This window comes from Equus quagga, chromosome 11, assembly GCF_021613505.1.
Source record: "Equus quagga isolate Etosha38 chromosome 11, UCLA_HA_Equagga_1.0, whole genome shotgun sequence".
Taxonomy (NCBI): domain Eukaryota; kingdom Metazoa; phylum Chordata; class Mammalia; order Perissodactyla; family Equidae; genus Equus; species Equus quagga.
In genome coordinates, this window is record NC_060277.1 from 1,515,966 (window position 1) to 1,530,621 (window position 14,656).

At 46.8% G+C, this 14,656-nt stretch overlaps 1 protein-coding gene across 20 annotated transcripts in view; it reads left to right on the top strand.

Moving 5' to 3' along the window:
- Positions 1 to 3,392: 3,392 nt before the first annotated feature.
- IL20RA (interleukin 20 receptor subunit alpha) overlaps positions 3,393 to 14,656 on the top strand; it is a 56,380-nt gene continuing 45,116 nt past the window's right edge. For 16 of the 20 annotated variants that reach the window (XM_046676759.1, XM_046676761.1, XM_046676758.1 and 13 more), the window contains exon 1: positions 13,461 to 13,806. The gene's annotated coding sequence lies outside the window, so the exon portion shown is untranslated. Of the gene's footprint in view, positions 3,619 to 5,471; positions 6,084 to 13,460; positions 13,807 to 14,656 lie in introns of those variants that run through there. The other 4 variants (XM_046676763.1, XM_046676766.1, XM_046676774.1 and 1 more) reach the window with 2 other exon arrangements.

Genomic DNA, 14,656 nt, shown 5'->3' on the forward strand with positions numbered 1-14,656 from the left:
ATACGGTCATATGAGGTCATGTGAGGAAAGGAATGGGATAAGGGGAGTTGAAATCTGGTATTTTCATATTGTTTGTATGCAACTAAGAAATTAATATTCGATTATCAGGGGAGGACGAAAATAAAGGGAGTCTGGTCATTCTGTCACACTCGCCCTTTCTTCCATTAAAACCATGACCGGGTGACCTAACAGAGCTGCCGGATATCTTTCCTTGTCGTTTGGCTAAACCTGAAAACTGAAATTAAGTAGACTCCCCTCCCTGACAGGACACAGGCAGTGAACATGTAAATATCCACTTATAGGCCTGCTGTAGAAGATCATTGATATATTCTCATAGAACAGGAAGAGGGAAAAAAAGATAACTGTTTATTTTCCTAGTTTGATCAATCTGAAGCCAGAAAAGTCACAAATTAATCAACCCTTTGTTACTATGCTGATACAGGTGTAAAAAATGGTGCTGCTTCAACAGAACAGAAAAGGACTCAGGTGTTCTCATATTTCTTCTCTGAGCATGGATGTGAGCGGGGCCGTTCCATCTGGTTGTAACTCCTGTAGGTAAGCAGATGGCCAGACAGCACACCAAGAATTCTAATAATCTGTAGGGGACGTCCCTGAGACATGAGTTAATGCTTTCAAACCCATAAAGCTTGGGGTTTTATGGAGATGAACCACATTATAGACCCACACACACGCACATGCTCATCAAGATTACCTCAGCTGAGTCAACAGCTCAACTCGTCTGCACCTCCTGACCTTCTGGAATGGACCTGTGAGTTGCATCCTGAAACCGATTTCTTCCTTTTAAGGACTGAAGTTAGATACAGAGAAATACACTTAATTAACAGTGATAACATGCATTTTCTGGTTCAGATTTCTAGATTAAAACAAACATGGGAAACAAGGTAAATTCATTGCCAAAAGCAAGAGATTTTAAATTATAATCCATGGCCTCCCTAAGATGTCAGGGGACACTGCCAGAGAAATAACTAGTAAAAGCATCTGGGACGCAGGACACAACCATTCACGTCTTTCCTTTCCTCTCGTTAATAATACTTTCTTTTTTTTTTTTTTTTGAGGAAGATTAGCCCTGAGCTAACATCTACTGCTAATCCTCCTCTTTTTGCTGAGGAAGACGGGCCTTGAGCTAACATCTGTGCCCATCTTCCTCTACTTTATATGTGGGACGCCTGCCACAGCATGGCATCTGCCAAGCGGTGCCGTGTCCGCACCCGGGATCTGAACGGGCGAACCGCGGGCCGCCGAGAAGCAGAACATGTGAACTTTGCTGTGCCACCGGGCCAGACCCAATAATACTTTCATTTTTAAAACGCTGTTTTCAAAGCCCTTCCATAGATTTCCTTAACTGATCTCACAGCAATATAGGATATAAACATTAATTCTGTTCCACATATGAGAAAACAGAGGCTCATTTAGAACCCAGGCTCCTTCTGGTCCTGTGCCCATCCCACGAGATGGAATACTGGGAGAGCTGAGTCATGCCAAGAAGGAGCTCAAAACAGTGAAGAGACTCTAAGACCAAAACATAATCACCTGGAGCTGGCCCCGTGGCTGAGTGGTTAAGTTCGCGCGCTCCACTGCAGGGGGCCCAGTGTTTCGTTGGTTCGAATCCTGGGCACGGACATGGCACTGCTCGTCAAGCCACGCTGAGGCGGTGTCCCACATGCCACAACTAGAAGGACCCACAACAAATATACAACTATGTACTTGGGGGGCTTTGGGGAGAAAAAGGAAAAAAATAAAATCTTTAAAAAAAAACATAATCATCTAAGGCTTTTAAAGATTGTATTAGGTCAAATAGACAAAAGAATATTGTGGCCATTCAGGTGATGTCCATTTCATTTTTACTACATAGCTGAGGCAACAGGGGACTAGAAAGAAACCTCTCATTAAGAATTACAGGGTGCACGATATAGGACAGAGCAGGCTTGTGGAGAGCTGTGAAATCCATCATTTAAGAATCCATTCTTACTGGTGATTCTTGTTTGCAGAAATCTACAGACAAGATACACACATATAAATATATAAGACAGTCATTAAAAGTTCTTGCCATTGCAAAGTTAATGTTAAATGTTAAATAGTAAGGAGGCATCAGTTTTAGCAACTTAAAAAATAATAAAGTAATTCATAATATAGTTAAATACTACTGGTAAAGTATCATTTTTGTTTTTGTCTATTTCTCGTTTTATTACAGCACTGGCATACTCACTATCACTAGAAATCTTCACTTAAAATTGAATCTTTAGAAAAAATTCTGAAAATCTCAGAAATAAAAAGGGGAAACAGAGTTCAAAAAACTTTGGAAGAGAAGAGAAATAAGGTTAATGTTTGAAGAGAGCACGCATGAAGCACCCAGCACCACCTCCGGGAGACCGGGAGCTTTTCAGTCAGTTCTCCTTTCCTCCCACGGGAACACGTGTTTTAGGGTCAGAAGAGTAAAAGGCAGAGCTAAGGGGCCAACAAAGACGAAATCTGAGAGCAGAGAGAGCAGCAAAGTAGGAGCAGCTGAGGGCAGCAGGTGCGGGTTTTGTAGAGATAAGAGAACCCACCAATTATTTCCGGAAACCTCAGTGTTTTGAAAAGCCTGGGGTTGCCGGGATGGATGCTCCGCTGCTCCCCCTAGATCCCACTGCAGACTGAGATGTTCCTTCCCCAGCTGCCGGAAGTGGTGGCTGTCGTAGCTGTGTCCCCTCCAGGGGACTGCCCTTGGCTGAAGGGAGCCACCCTATCCAAGGGCACGCTCACCCTCCTAGGGCAGCCAGCACCCAGTGGCAGACGGATGCAGGGTTACAGGGCCAGCATCCCCCTGCCTGAAGTGGGGCAACTCTCAAGGGCAGTCCCAGCTCGGAAGCCCCTTGTGGGATTGGCCAAAGCTTCTGTTGCAACTACATGGCAGCTCGAGCTCCCTCCACCAGCACTGCTTCCCTCCTCCATCACAGTGCTGAGGCCTGGAGCTCTCGCCTACTGACAACTGCCCACAAATCTCCATTTCAGAGCTGTCTTCAGGGGACCCAACCAATGGTCCTAGGAAACAGGCTCCAATGAGGGATTTTGGAGATTGCTTGCCTGTTGGCCAGCTGGCAGTGGGGACCCCACAAAGGTTGGTACGTGGAGAACTGATACCTTCTCATGTTGTAGGGTCAATTGTCCAAACTGGAGACCTGGGATGGGATGACCAGGAAAGGCAACGCGCGGACTCCCACATGCGAGAGGTACAGGGGCATCATCATCATCAGGGCTGTGGCCCAGGGGAAACCTGATCCATCCAGGGGACTGACGTTGCTGCAGAAGTGACCAGAGTTCAGGCAGACAGTGAAGGGTGGTGTGTATGTGCTGGGGAGGGAGAGACGGTTACAAAAGAGCCTGCCAGCCAAAGGAGACACATCTGCAGAAGCTCTGATGCAGAAAAGTGCCTGGCAACGAGAGGGACTGAGAAATGGCCGATAGATCTCAAGAGAGTGGGAATGAGACAGGGCCAAGGATGGGCCCCATGAGGCTGGCGAAACAGGCGGGGGCCATCGCAGCCGCGGTAAAGACTGCTGTTGCCAACTGAAGAGCAGGGACAAACCGTTGAAGGGTTTGAAACAAGAAAGCTACAAGGTAAGATTTGCCTTGAAAAAAGCCTCTGGCTGTTTGTGAACCGATTGGAGAGAGCGAGGGCGGATGTGAGGACAGTGGCCTCTTGCCACAGTGGCCGGTTTGGGACGTGGTTGCTCTCACCCGCTGAGCTAGCCATCCCCCTCCTTGGTGGTAGGAAGGCGAGCTGCACCTCCACTCGCTGGTTGACGTCTGCAGAAACCACCTGGGCAATTTCCCTTTAGTTTGCGATTTTAATCTCTACTTAAACACTAGAATATGGGCGCCACAGTGACAGGGACTTTTCTGTGTGTCGCTGCTGTGTCCCCAGCTCCTAATACAGCAGTCAGCACTTAGAAGGCAGTACTTGTTGAAGAACTGAGTAAGTGAATTTAAGGGAAACTCTCCTGGGGGAAGGGCAGGAAGGTGCTGTGGGTCACCCATCCCTTGGTCTGGATGATGAATGTGAGCACGCCCGTGGGGCAGGAGGAGCCCGGGCTGCTCCCCCACTCCGTTCACAGGGTGGGAAGTGTGGGAGGCCAACAGCCACGGCCTGTCCTTGAGACGCACATGGACCGAAGGCTGAGGACAGACGCCTGAGCCAGCTGCAGCCTGGTGCTGGTAGGAAGTTCTGGAGACCTGCTGTCACGTTTTGACACCAACTGATCATTAAGCCTTGTTTTTCATTTCCCGGTTTTTGGTTTTTGTTATTTTAATGGAAGGATTTGGTGTTATCTTTGAACGTAATCTAAACCACCTGTGAAACAACGATTTCCAGGCCGGGGCGCATAGAAGAGCCAGTCACTTGACGGAAAGGTAAACAGCTGCTGTGTTCCATCCCCCAAGCTCTGTTTCAGGGCTGAGACCAGCTGAGAGCTGCACTTGAGATTGCTCATAGCTTCTAAACCTTTCTGTGCTGCTCAGGAACGAAAATCATGGTTATGTGGGGATAGTCAGGGATCCCACATTGCGAGGCCCGTGCGGGTGAGCCTGCGCCACTGTCAGGCTGCAAAGCAGGACACCGAATATTCACGCAGAGACGTTGTGGGATGCCCAGACGAGGAGCACGAGAGAACAGTGACATCCGGTGGCTGGCTGGGTACATTTCTGACGCGTGGTGCACACAGATCGCAAAGGACGGTCACTCTGCTCCAGGTGCTGGCTTCTCCCTGTGTCCTTCCAAGCCGGGGAACCCCGTGAATCTCCAGGAGATTCTGAGTTCAGATCAACCAGGTTCTACCAAAAATATTTGTCCTTTCCTATTCTCTCCTGGGTTTTTTTACTTTCAGGATAAGCACACTTCTCTCTCTAGAGTTGCAATTGTTTTTTGTTGTTGTTGTTTTTGGGTTTTTTTGCTGAAGAAGATTCGCCCTGAGCTAACATCCGTGCCAATCCTCATCTAATTTTTTGTATGTGGGACACCTCCACAGTGTGGCTGGTGAGTGGAGTGGGTCCACGCCCAGGATCCGAACCTGTGAACCCAGCTGCCGCAGCAGAGCACAGAACTTTAACCACTCAGCCATGGGGCTGGAGCCTAGAGCTGCAGTGTCTTAAGTTGCATCATAAAGTTTAATAGATGTTAATGTTCAATATTTGAAAAAATGAAAGATTCCAAAAATGAGCATTCGTTTTTGTTGAGTATGTATCCAGGGTTAAAATTCTTGGTTCAAAAACTGGGCAGGCTACATATTTGCAGGTCCAGCACAAAATGAAATGCAAGGTCTATTGTTCAAAAAGTGGGGCAATGTGCCATCAAAGGTACTAAAATATAAATGTTTCCTTTTTTCCATGATCTCTCTCAACTTATTATGTTGTTCTTTGATTTGATATTTCAGGTGACTGTAAGTGAATAAAACTAAAATGTTTAAATAGCAGCATGAATTTCACCATTCGCCTTTATATTGTGCAATGGCAATTTTAAATGCAAATGTGGCAGCATTTAACCTGTATGCAGAATCACTGAAATTACACAACTCATATTTCACAGCTGCTACGTGCATATGTATTTCATTCTTAACAGAACAGTGAAAATGCGGCACTGAATTAAGTCAAATATTTTTATTTCGCTTCCTGGTATGTGCCCATTATAGCAACACTTTCTACCCTCAGTTTATGGTGAGAAAGAGGGACTAAAAGGAGAAAGAACAGTGGGTTGTCCTACCCTTCCTTTCCTTCTCTGTCATCATTTCCAGCATGTGTGTTTGGCTAATGCAGGGAAGTAACATGAGTCAGAACAGATCTGATAAGATTCTTCAGTTTGCCACATTTCCTAGAACACCACTGCCTTCTTTCTGTGTTCCGTGCAAGTTCCAGTTCTGGCGGAGACAGGCTTCTCGGGGATATCAGCACCCCACTGACCTCGTACTGCTTTGAGCCTCCTTGAATTCCCAGGCACGGTGGTTTCACCAGAATTCTGTGCTCACGGGCATGGCGAATATGGTAGCAAGGAACAGCAACAGACACACGAATTGCACTTCGCTTGTTCTCAGGTGCGTGCTCCATTGTCTCACAAGACTTTACTTACAAAAAACAAATTTAAAGAGAAAACCTTTCGGAATTTCGAGAGGTGTCCAGCAGGGCATTAAACCATGCATAGAGCCCTTGTGAGTTTGGGGCCCTGAACAACTACCCAGCTCGCCTGTCCATGAACCTGACCCTCTTTGGAAAACTGCTAACCCAACTGAAGACTCCCACCAGCAACATACGAGCGCTCCAGTTGTTCTGACTCCTCACCGACACTCGACGCTGTGTAACCACTGTGGTGGGTGTACCAGCATTTCATTGTGGCTTTAATTTGCGTTTCTATGATGATGGAGGATGTTGAGAGGCCTCTTGTCTCATTGATATCTTGTTTTGCGAAGCGCCTGTTAAAACTTTCGCTCATCTTTGTATTGAGTTGTGTATCTTTTTCTGGTGATTTGTAGGAGTTATTCATATCTTCTGCTTTCTTTCATATATATAGATTTCTTCTTCTGCTCTGTACTTCCTCTTTCACTCTCTTAATGGCATTTTTTGATGAATAGCAGTTGTTAATTTTAATGAATTCTAATTTCTCAATGTGTAGCTTTATAGTAAACCATGATATCTTGGTGTAAGTTGCCCAATTTTGTTCTTCTTCGAGATTATCCTTGCTACTCTGGGCCCTTTTGAAATAAAAACTCTGAATTGACTTACATGCTAACCCAGCATTTTCGAAACTCTTCAGAGCTAAGTTAAATTACCCAGCAGAGGGAACTATGCTAGCACTAGGTAAAGCCACACTACCTCTGGCTTTGGACCAGAGCAAATTATTGATGTCGTGCTTTGTCTTTCCATCTGGAAAAAGAGGAATCGTTAGTTTCTTTTCACATACTCCGGCTAATTAACATGCCTGGCAGGTGCAACCACCAGCTGAATTGTTACACTAACAGTTGAGAACTTTTTTGGTGATCATGAATGCCAAAGTCACCCAACCTTTGCAAGGATTTCCATCTTCTTTACTGCCATCGTTCTTTATGCTACTGACTGAAGTAACCTCTGTGGCTATCTATAAACCCTTCCAGAAGCCATTGTTTTGGTTAGGAGTATTGTTTCCATTTTCCATAGTAGTTCTCAAACTCAAAATAGAAAAGAAATGACCAAAACAACATCACAAATCCCTTAGGTGAAAATGTTCTTTAAAATTAAATGAAAGTTGCCTAGTATCCAGAATATATATGTATAAATATATCTCCAGAATACATACACACATCCAGAGAATATGTATATATAACATAATATTTGGCATAATACATGTTATATTTATATGTGATGCATATATAGTTTTTCAGTTTGTGGCTTGTCTTCTAACTCTCTTTTAGTGTCTCTCGATGAGCAGAAATTCTTACTTTCAATGCAGTTAAATTTATCAACCTTTTTATTTCTGGCTAGTGTTGTTTATGTTTAAGAAATGTTTTCTACCGAGGGCCACACAGATTTTCTACTACACGGTGTTCTAGTTGTGCCTCCACGTTGAGCCTTGGAGCGGTTTTCCGGGGCTGCCGTTAACAAAGCTGGCTCAAACGATGGAGATTTGTCGTCTCAGTTCTGGAGGCTACCAGTCTGAGACCAAGGTGACAGCAGGGTTTCTTCCTCCTGAGGGCTGTCGGGAAGACTCCGTTCCAGGCCTCTCCTCTAGCTTCTGGTGGTTTTCTGGCAGTGTGTGGTGTTCCTTGGCTTGTAGACACATGACTCCAATCTCTGCCTTTCTGTTCACATGGCATTATCCCCGTGTGCATGTTGGAGTCCAAATTTCTCCTTTTTGTCAGGAAACCAACCACATTGGATTAGGAGCCCATCCTACTCCAGTATGACCTCATCCTAACTTACCCAATTACGTCTGCAACAACCCTATTTCCAAATAGGTCACTTACGGAGGTACCAGGGGTTAGGACCTCAACATGTGAATTTGAGGGGGAAGGGACATCATTTAACACATAACAACTCTTTAACTATGCACCTCAAATTACTTTTGTAAGTGGTATGAAATAAGGTAAATACCCAATTTTTCCAGAAGCATTCACTAATAACCCCCTTCTTCCCCACTAGTCTAAAATACCCGCCTTGTCACTTATCAAATGTCCATAAATGTCTGTGTCCGCCTACTGTCTCATTGATCCTTCAGTCCACCACTTCATCTCACTGAGACTGTATAACAAGTCTCGATACGTGGAAGGGAAAGTCTTCTCATCTGAACTTTTTAAAAAAAGTCTTATTTCTGGACCTTTGCAATTCCACACAAATTTTATAATCACCTTGTCAAGTTTCACAAAAATCTGTTAAAATTTTGATTGGAATTGCACTGAATCTACAGCCTAATTTTAACAGGTATTGAGTTCTCAATCCATAACCAATGAGAAGAATAGAGACCCAGAAATAAACCTATACAGATGTGGTCAACAATTTTTCAACAAAATGGCTAAAGCAATTTAATGTGGACTGAAAGTCTTTTCAATAAATAGCACAGAAACAACAAGAAATTTGCATGGGAAAAATAATTAATCTCTAATTTTTCCTTATACCATACACAAAAACTAACTTTCAATGTATTATGGATTTAATTGTAAAAGCTAAAACAAGAAAATTTCTAGGAGAAAACATTTTCAACTTTGGGATACACAAAAATTTCTTAGATGGGACACCAAAACACAACCACAAAGGAAAAATATTGAAAAATGAGACTTTGTCAAAATTAAAAACTTTTGCTCTTGCAGACATCATTGAAAAATTAAAAGGCAAGCCAAGAACTCAGAGAAAATATTTGCAGCACATGTATGTGACAAGGGATTTGTGTCCCGAATACAACGGGGCCTCTTACAACTCAGTCGTAAGCAACAACCTGAATGTCCATCAACAGGAGAATGGGAGAACCAAATGCCTGCATTCACACAGCAGAACGTCAGGGAAACAAGGCTGCACGAATATTTCCACACATCTGGACATCTGGTCTCCTGAGCAAAGCCAGTCGGCGCATCTCGGAATGTCTCCTCTTCCACAGAGTCTCCTGTTTCTCACACTGCAAGGGTGTCAGACCTGGAGCCATGTGTTCCCGGTCAAAGGATAGTAAAACTCATCTCCCCAGAGCCACACGTTTGCATGCAGGGTCGGGACCCTCCGCTTCGCTTCCTGGGAGGATCACCCACTTTCCACTTGTTTACACCAGGGAGCAGGGTTTCTCTCTCTCCTCAGAAAGACAGAGCAGCAGGTGAGCAGTGTGCAGCCTCTATACGCTTCCAGATCCATAATTCTGGGCTTCTTCTCTCGAGGTGTGAGCACAGCATCCACCTGGCTCTCATCACATCACCCCAGAAGAGAGAGAAGAATGGAGCACGGGGACCGGGTGCATTTATTGCTGCAGTGATAGCAGCAACACTGAAACCTCACGTGTGCTTTCAGGATAAAAATGAACAGACGCAGATGTTAAAAACTTACCATGGAACACTCCTAGCCCTAAAAAAGATAAAAGCTACTGATGCATGTAGCAACGTGAGTGAGCCTCAAAGGAGTGATGTTGAACAAAAGAAGCCAGATATAAAAGAATACATATAGTATGTTTCCACTGATAGAAAGGTCAAGAAGAGTCAAGACTAGTCAAATGGTAACGGAAGTCAAATAGTGACTTCCTGTTAGAAGGATGTGAGAAGGCACCTGGGTCCTCAGAGTGCTGGAGAGCTTCTCTACTGTGATCTGACGTTGGCACCATCATTGTGTGTATATGAAAAACTTAAGATTAATGTGCTTTAGGTGCCTTATTTGATGCATGTTATGACTTAATAGAAAAACTTTAAGAAAAACCTCAGCCAGTTGTTTTGCGGGAATTGACAAGTGATTCTAAAATTTATATGGAAACGCAAAGGGCAAAAATAGCCAAGATTCTCAAATAAGAGCCAAGTAGAGGGTCTCACTCTACCAGCAAAATGATAAAGTAATCAAAATAGTGTGGTATTGGCGTAACGATAGACAAATCGACCAATGGAACAGAGTACATTCTTTAATCAGAGCCATCGTTAAAGACACAGTCAAGGAGGAAGGCGGATTTGAAGAGCTACAGGGAAAGTTGATTTTTCAGTGAATAGTGCTGGGTCAGTTTGGCTCATATAAAAAAGGAAAACTTGAACCCCTACTTTACGTCAAAATAAAAATCAATGCCAGGTAGATCATAATTTGAAATGTGGAAAACAAAACAAAAAAGCTTTCAGAAGATAACTGAGAAGAAGCTCTTCATGACCTTAGCGTGGGATAACACTTTTTAAACAAGACTCAAGAAACAATGCCCATAAAAAGAATAATTTGCAATATATAACTGCTAAAGGCCTCATATTCAGCATATGTAACAAATTCCTTCAAAAAACTAAAAGTAAAATAAAAAGACAATCTAATACAAAAAATAAACAAGAAATGAGCAGACTCATGACACAAGAATATATCTAAATGGCTAATAAAGTTATGAAAAGGTTCTCAATGTCATTAATGATCAGAAAAATGCAAATGAAAACCACAGTGAGATATCACTACCTAGCCTCGAAAATGGCCAAAGTTATGAAGCCTGAAAATACCAAGTGTTGGAAGAATATGGAAGAAGAACCCCCATTAGAGGTGAAGGGAGTGAAAGTTGTTACGACTACTTTGGAAACAGGTTTGGCATTCTTGACTTCAGTTGAAATCACATCTGTCCTATGATCCAGCAATCACACTTCTGGGTACATCGCTGATAAAAACATGTGCACCTAAGAGGAGACACATACAGGAATGTTCAAGGTGGCACTATTGCTAATAGCTCCACACGGGAAAAAGTCAAAATGTCATCAAAAATGGGATGAATAGGGGCCGGCTCGAGGCCAAGTGGTTAAGTTAGCACACTCTGCTTGGTCCGCCCAGGGTTTTGCCGGTTCAGCCTAATCTTCAGGTTGACTTTTGAAGCAGTCTCCTTAGGACATTCTGAACCCACCCCCCAGCATAGCTGAGCATCCAGGAATGCGCCTCTGTCCCACTCACTTGTAATTTACGATATGGAAGTCACAAAAATGCTGCTTTTTTCATAAATTAATAAGTATACATCTCAATGTGTGTGTTATTTGACAGTTCAACCCTCAAATGTATTTGCTTTATTTTCTCGAGTGCAAGAGTCATATAAGGACGTCATTGAAGACACAGGTGTTGGAATTAGATTAACCAGGATTCATTTCCCAGTTCTGCCCCTTATTTAGTGAATGGCCCGTCCAAGCCTGCTTCCTCATTTTGTAACTCGGGGTAATGCGATTAACTCGCAGAACTGCTGGAAGGACCTAAGGAGGCAGTAAATGCAACATTCTCAGCATCGCACTTGGCTCAGAGTAAGACTTCAGTAACTTCACATGATGGTGATGACGGTGATGACAATGATGACAGTGTATCCTCCCTGAAACTCTTCAGGAGTTAAACTGAAAAGGAAACGTCTGTACTTTTTGTTGGTGGTATTAGTGCTGGGGTTGGGGTGGGGGCATTGGTTTATGGCCTTCCTGATCAGAAAGACCAGGAATCCGTACATCAGGCTCCACAAAATTAGGATCTCAGTGTGGTAAACCATGACAAGAAGAGTTGTAATCTTTATGGGCAGAGGAAAACACCAATTTGAATGGGTCGAGTCATTTCAAAACTCTTCTGAAGGACACAGTTCGGCTTATTTTGTCCGGTGAAGGTTTAGGCTGGGACGGGCTCCGGCTGCCTCCTCCTGAGGTTCACAGGGGCGGGTAAGCATGCAGAATTTAAAGGAACAAAGGGAACTCCCTAGGGCGAGTTCCGGGTCACAGGTAAAAACAAAAGAAAAGTCATGACTGTGCTCTTAGTGCATGGGAAACATCAGCTGAACACGGAGCCACTTCTCAGTCACACGCCTCCTACAAAACCACAGGCACCCTGAGGACGGACGGGTGAGTTTCTTAACAGGCACCAGCCCAGTGAAGTTCTGACTTGGTGTCTGACAAGTGCAAAGGGGAACCTGAGAGGAAGGGAGAGAGGGAAGACGATTACAGAAGAGGACTGGCTCACAAACAAGGAGAAAGGACTCCAAAGCCCAAGTACCCACCCACTGGCACCTGCTGTTAGGAGGAAAGGATGAACTGCTCCTGCCAAGTCACAAAGGCTCAGGGGACAGGGAGGGAGGGCCGCGGATCTGTCTGCTTAGCCCCCCGAGGGCGGTGAACAGTTCCTGTTTGAACGGAAATACATACAAGTCCCAAAGTTTAGATACCAAAAAACTATTGGCCCCAAATATTTTTGTGGCAAATATACATCATATTTAACCCACCAGACTTAAAATGATAGTGATGGAGCTAAACTAACGTAATTTACATTTAGTAAGAACAACAGTAACTCAAGATAACACTGATGATGTCCTGATAACACACGGTCCTTGGAAAATGTTCAGTCCTTCCTAAACTCTTACTGAATCAGCAGGAGTCCAGCCAGGAGAACAGAAAACATACCAGTTATTTTAACAGAAAGAACTGGCTATAAGGAATTGGTTAAACAGATGTTGGAGAACTAAAAAAGTAAAAAGGGATTCTGAGAAGGAGACAAAGCAAGCAACTGCAGGAAGCAGCTGCCAGCCCTGGGGCTGGAGAAACCAAGGGAAGGCGGGCTTCATCCGGGAAGAGGAACCCAGGGACCTGGAACAGCAGCCTGTGAGAACGGGGCAGGCAGCCCGGCTGTGCCCCTGAGGGGTGCGATGAGGCCGATTCTGGGGGTTGAGGAGGCGGGAAACCAGCACCAGAGCAGCTGCCCCTGCCAGGAGGGCCACTGTGACAGTCGGGGCGCAGCAGGTCCTTCCCTCCGCCAGCCCTCAGTCCTCCAGCGCCCCTCACCCCCCGTGGGGGAATCTACGGGACCGGCGACACACCAGACGTGTGGTTTGTGGGGTCCCGGGTTCTGCCTCGCTGAGCCGAGTCGCAGCCAGAGGGACAAGCTGGCCTGGACTCACCCTGTCCGCAGTCTTTCCGGCGAGGAGGAAGAAGCCTACTGAGGGGACTCTGAAAATCCTGCCCATCCTCTCACCCCCTCCCACCAAAATCGCTTCTCTTTTTCATTTCGCGAAGATTCTTTTTTCTAAGATAAAGGTAGTTGACCTATTTTCGGGTCGTGTCTCTCCATTTGCATACTTGGAGACAGGTGTTGGTGTTCCCGAGGGAAAGAGCGGGCAGCCCTCCGCGGTAGGCGTTGGTTTCCGTCCTCAGGCCTGCCCAGCCTCTACCTGCCTCCCGAGAACCAGGCCGAGCCCGCTCGCTTCCTTCCACCGTTCCCACCTTTCTCAACAGCGCCCCGCCCTCCGGGGAGGAGGCGGCAGGAGCCGGCCTGCGTGGACTCCGCCCCTCGGCTCTGCGCCCGTGTCCCGGTCTGCGACACCGGGCGACCCCAGACCGCAGGGGGATCGGGGAATCCCGCACGGCGCGTGGGGAGCGCCCACGGTCCCCGAGGGGTCTCCTTCCCCCCGAGCCTCGGGAGCGACCCCGGGCCTGGGGGCCGCATCGCCCCTCCGCCCGGACGGTGCCCAAGCTGAGACCGGCCGCCCCAGCCGGCCCGGGGACGGGGCGCACCCACCGTGTGAAGCCCCCGCCCATGGGGAAACCCCGCGCCCCCGCCAGGGCGGACCGAGGGCCCGGGCGCTGCTGCCGCCGCCGCTGGGGCTGCTGCTCGCGGCCGCGCGGTCGGGACGCGCAGGTAGGGGACGGCGGGGGCGCGGACGGGGCGCGCGGATGGCGCGGTTGGGGGACGCAGAGGGTTTCTGGGGGGCGGGCGTGGGGAGCGCGGTGGCTCGCGGTCAGCCTGCCGGATCCGCGGTCGCACTTCCCAGCGCGGGGGTCTCAGGTGGCGGCGGGAGGAGGTGGCTGGACGGCGGTGGCGACAGTGACCGCGCGCGACGCCCCAGCCGGCTGCGCAGCCCCGCGCCCAGGGGTCGGATCCGCGGGGCGCACCTGCCGCCTCCCGGGGACCCGGGGGCATCGGCTGGAACGCGGCCCGAGAGAGGCGGCCTTCCGCAGGGCGTCCCCCGGCCTGGGCGCGCCACGGGCACTGACGGTCAGGTACAGAGAGGTGCTCTCTGGTTCCTCGGAAATAAAACTTTCAGCTGATCCATGACAGAAGGTAATGTGTTTTATGTTTAAACTGCACCAACTGGAATCCAGTAAACCAGAGTGATTTGTTAACCTGATTGCTTTTTACCTTCTGCATTTCTGGTATACGAGAAAAAGATTTTTTTAAAAACAAGATATCTGGAATTTTTTTTTTAAACGACAGCAATGGGACCGGCCCGGTGGCACAGGGGTTAAATTCGCACATTCTGCTTCGGTGGCCGGCGTTTCACTGGTTTCGACCCCGCGGGTGGACATGGCAGCACTTGGCAAGCCATGCTGTGGTAGGCGTCTCACATATAAAGTAGAGCAAGATGGGCACAGATGTTAGCTCAGGGCCAGTCTTCCTCAGCAAAAAGAGGAGGATTGGCAGCAGATGTTAGCTCAGGACTAATCTTCCTCAAAAAACAAAAGAAAACAAAAACGACAGCAAAGCTGCC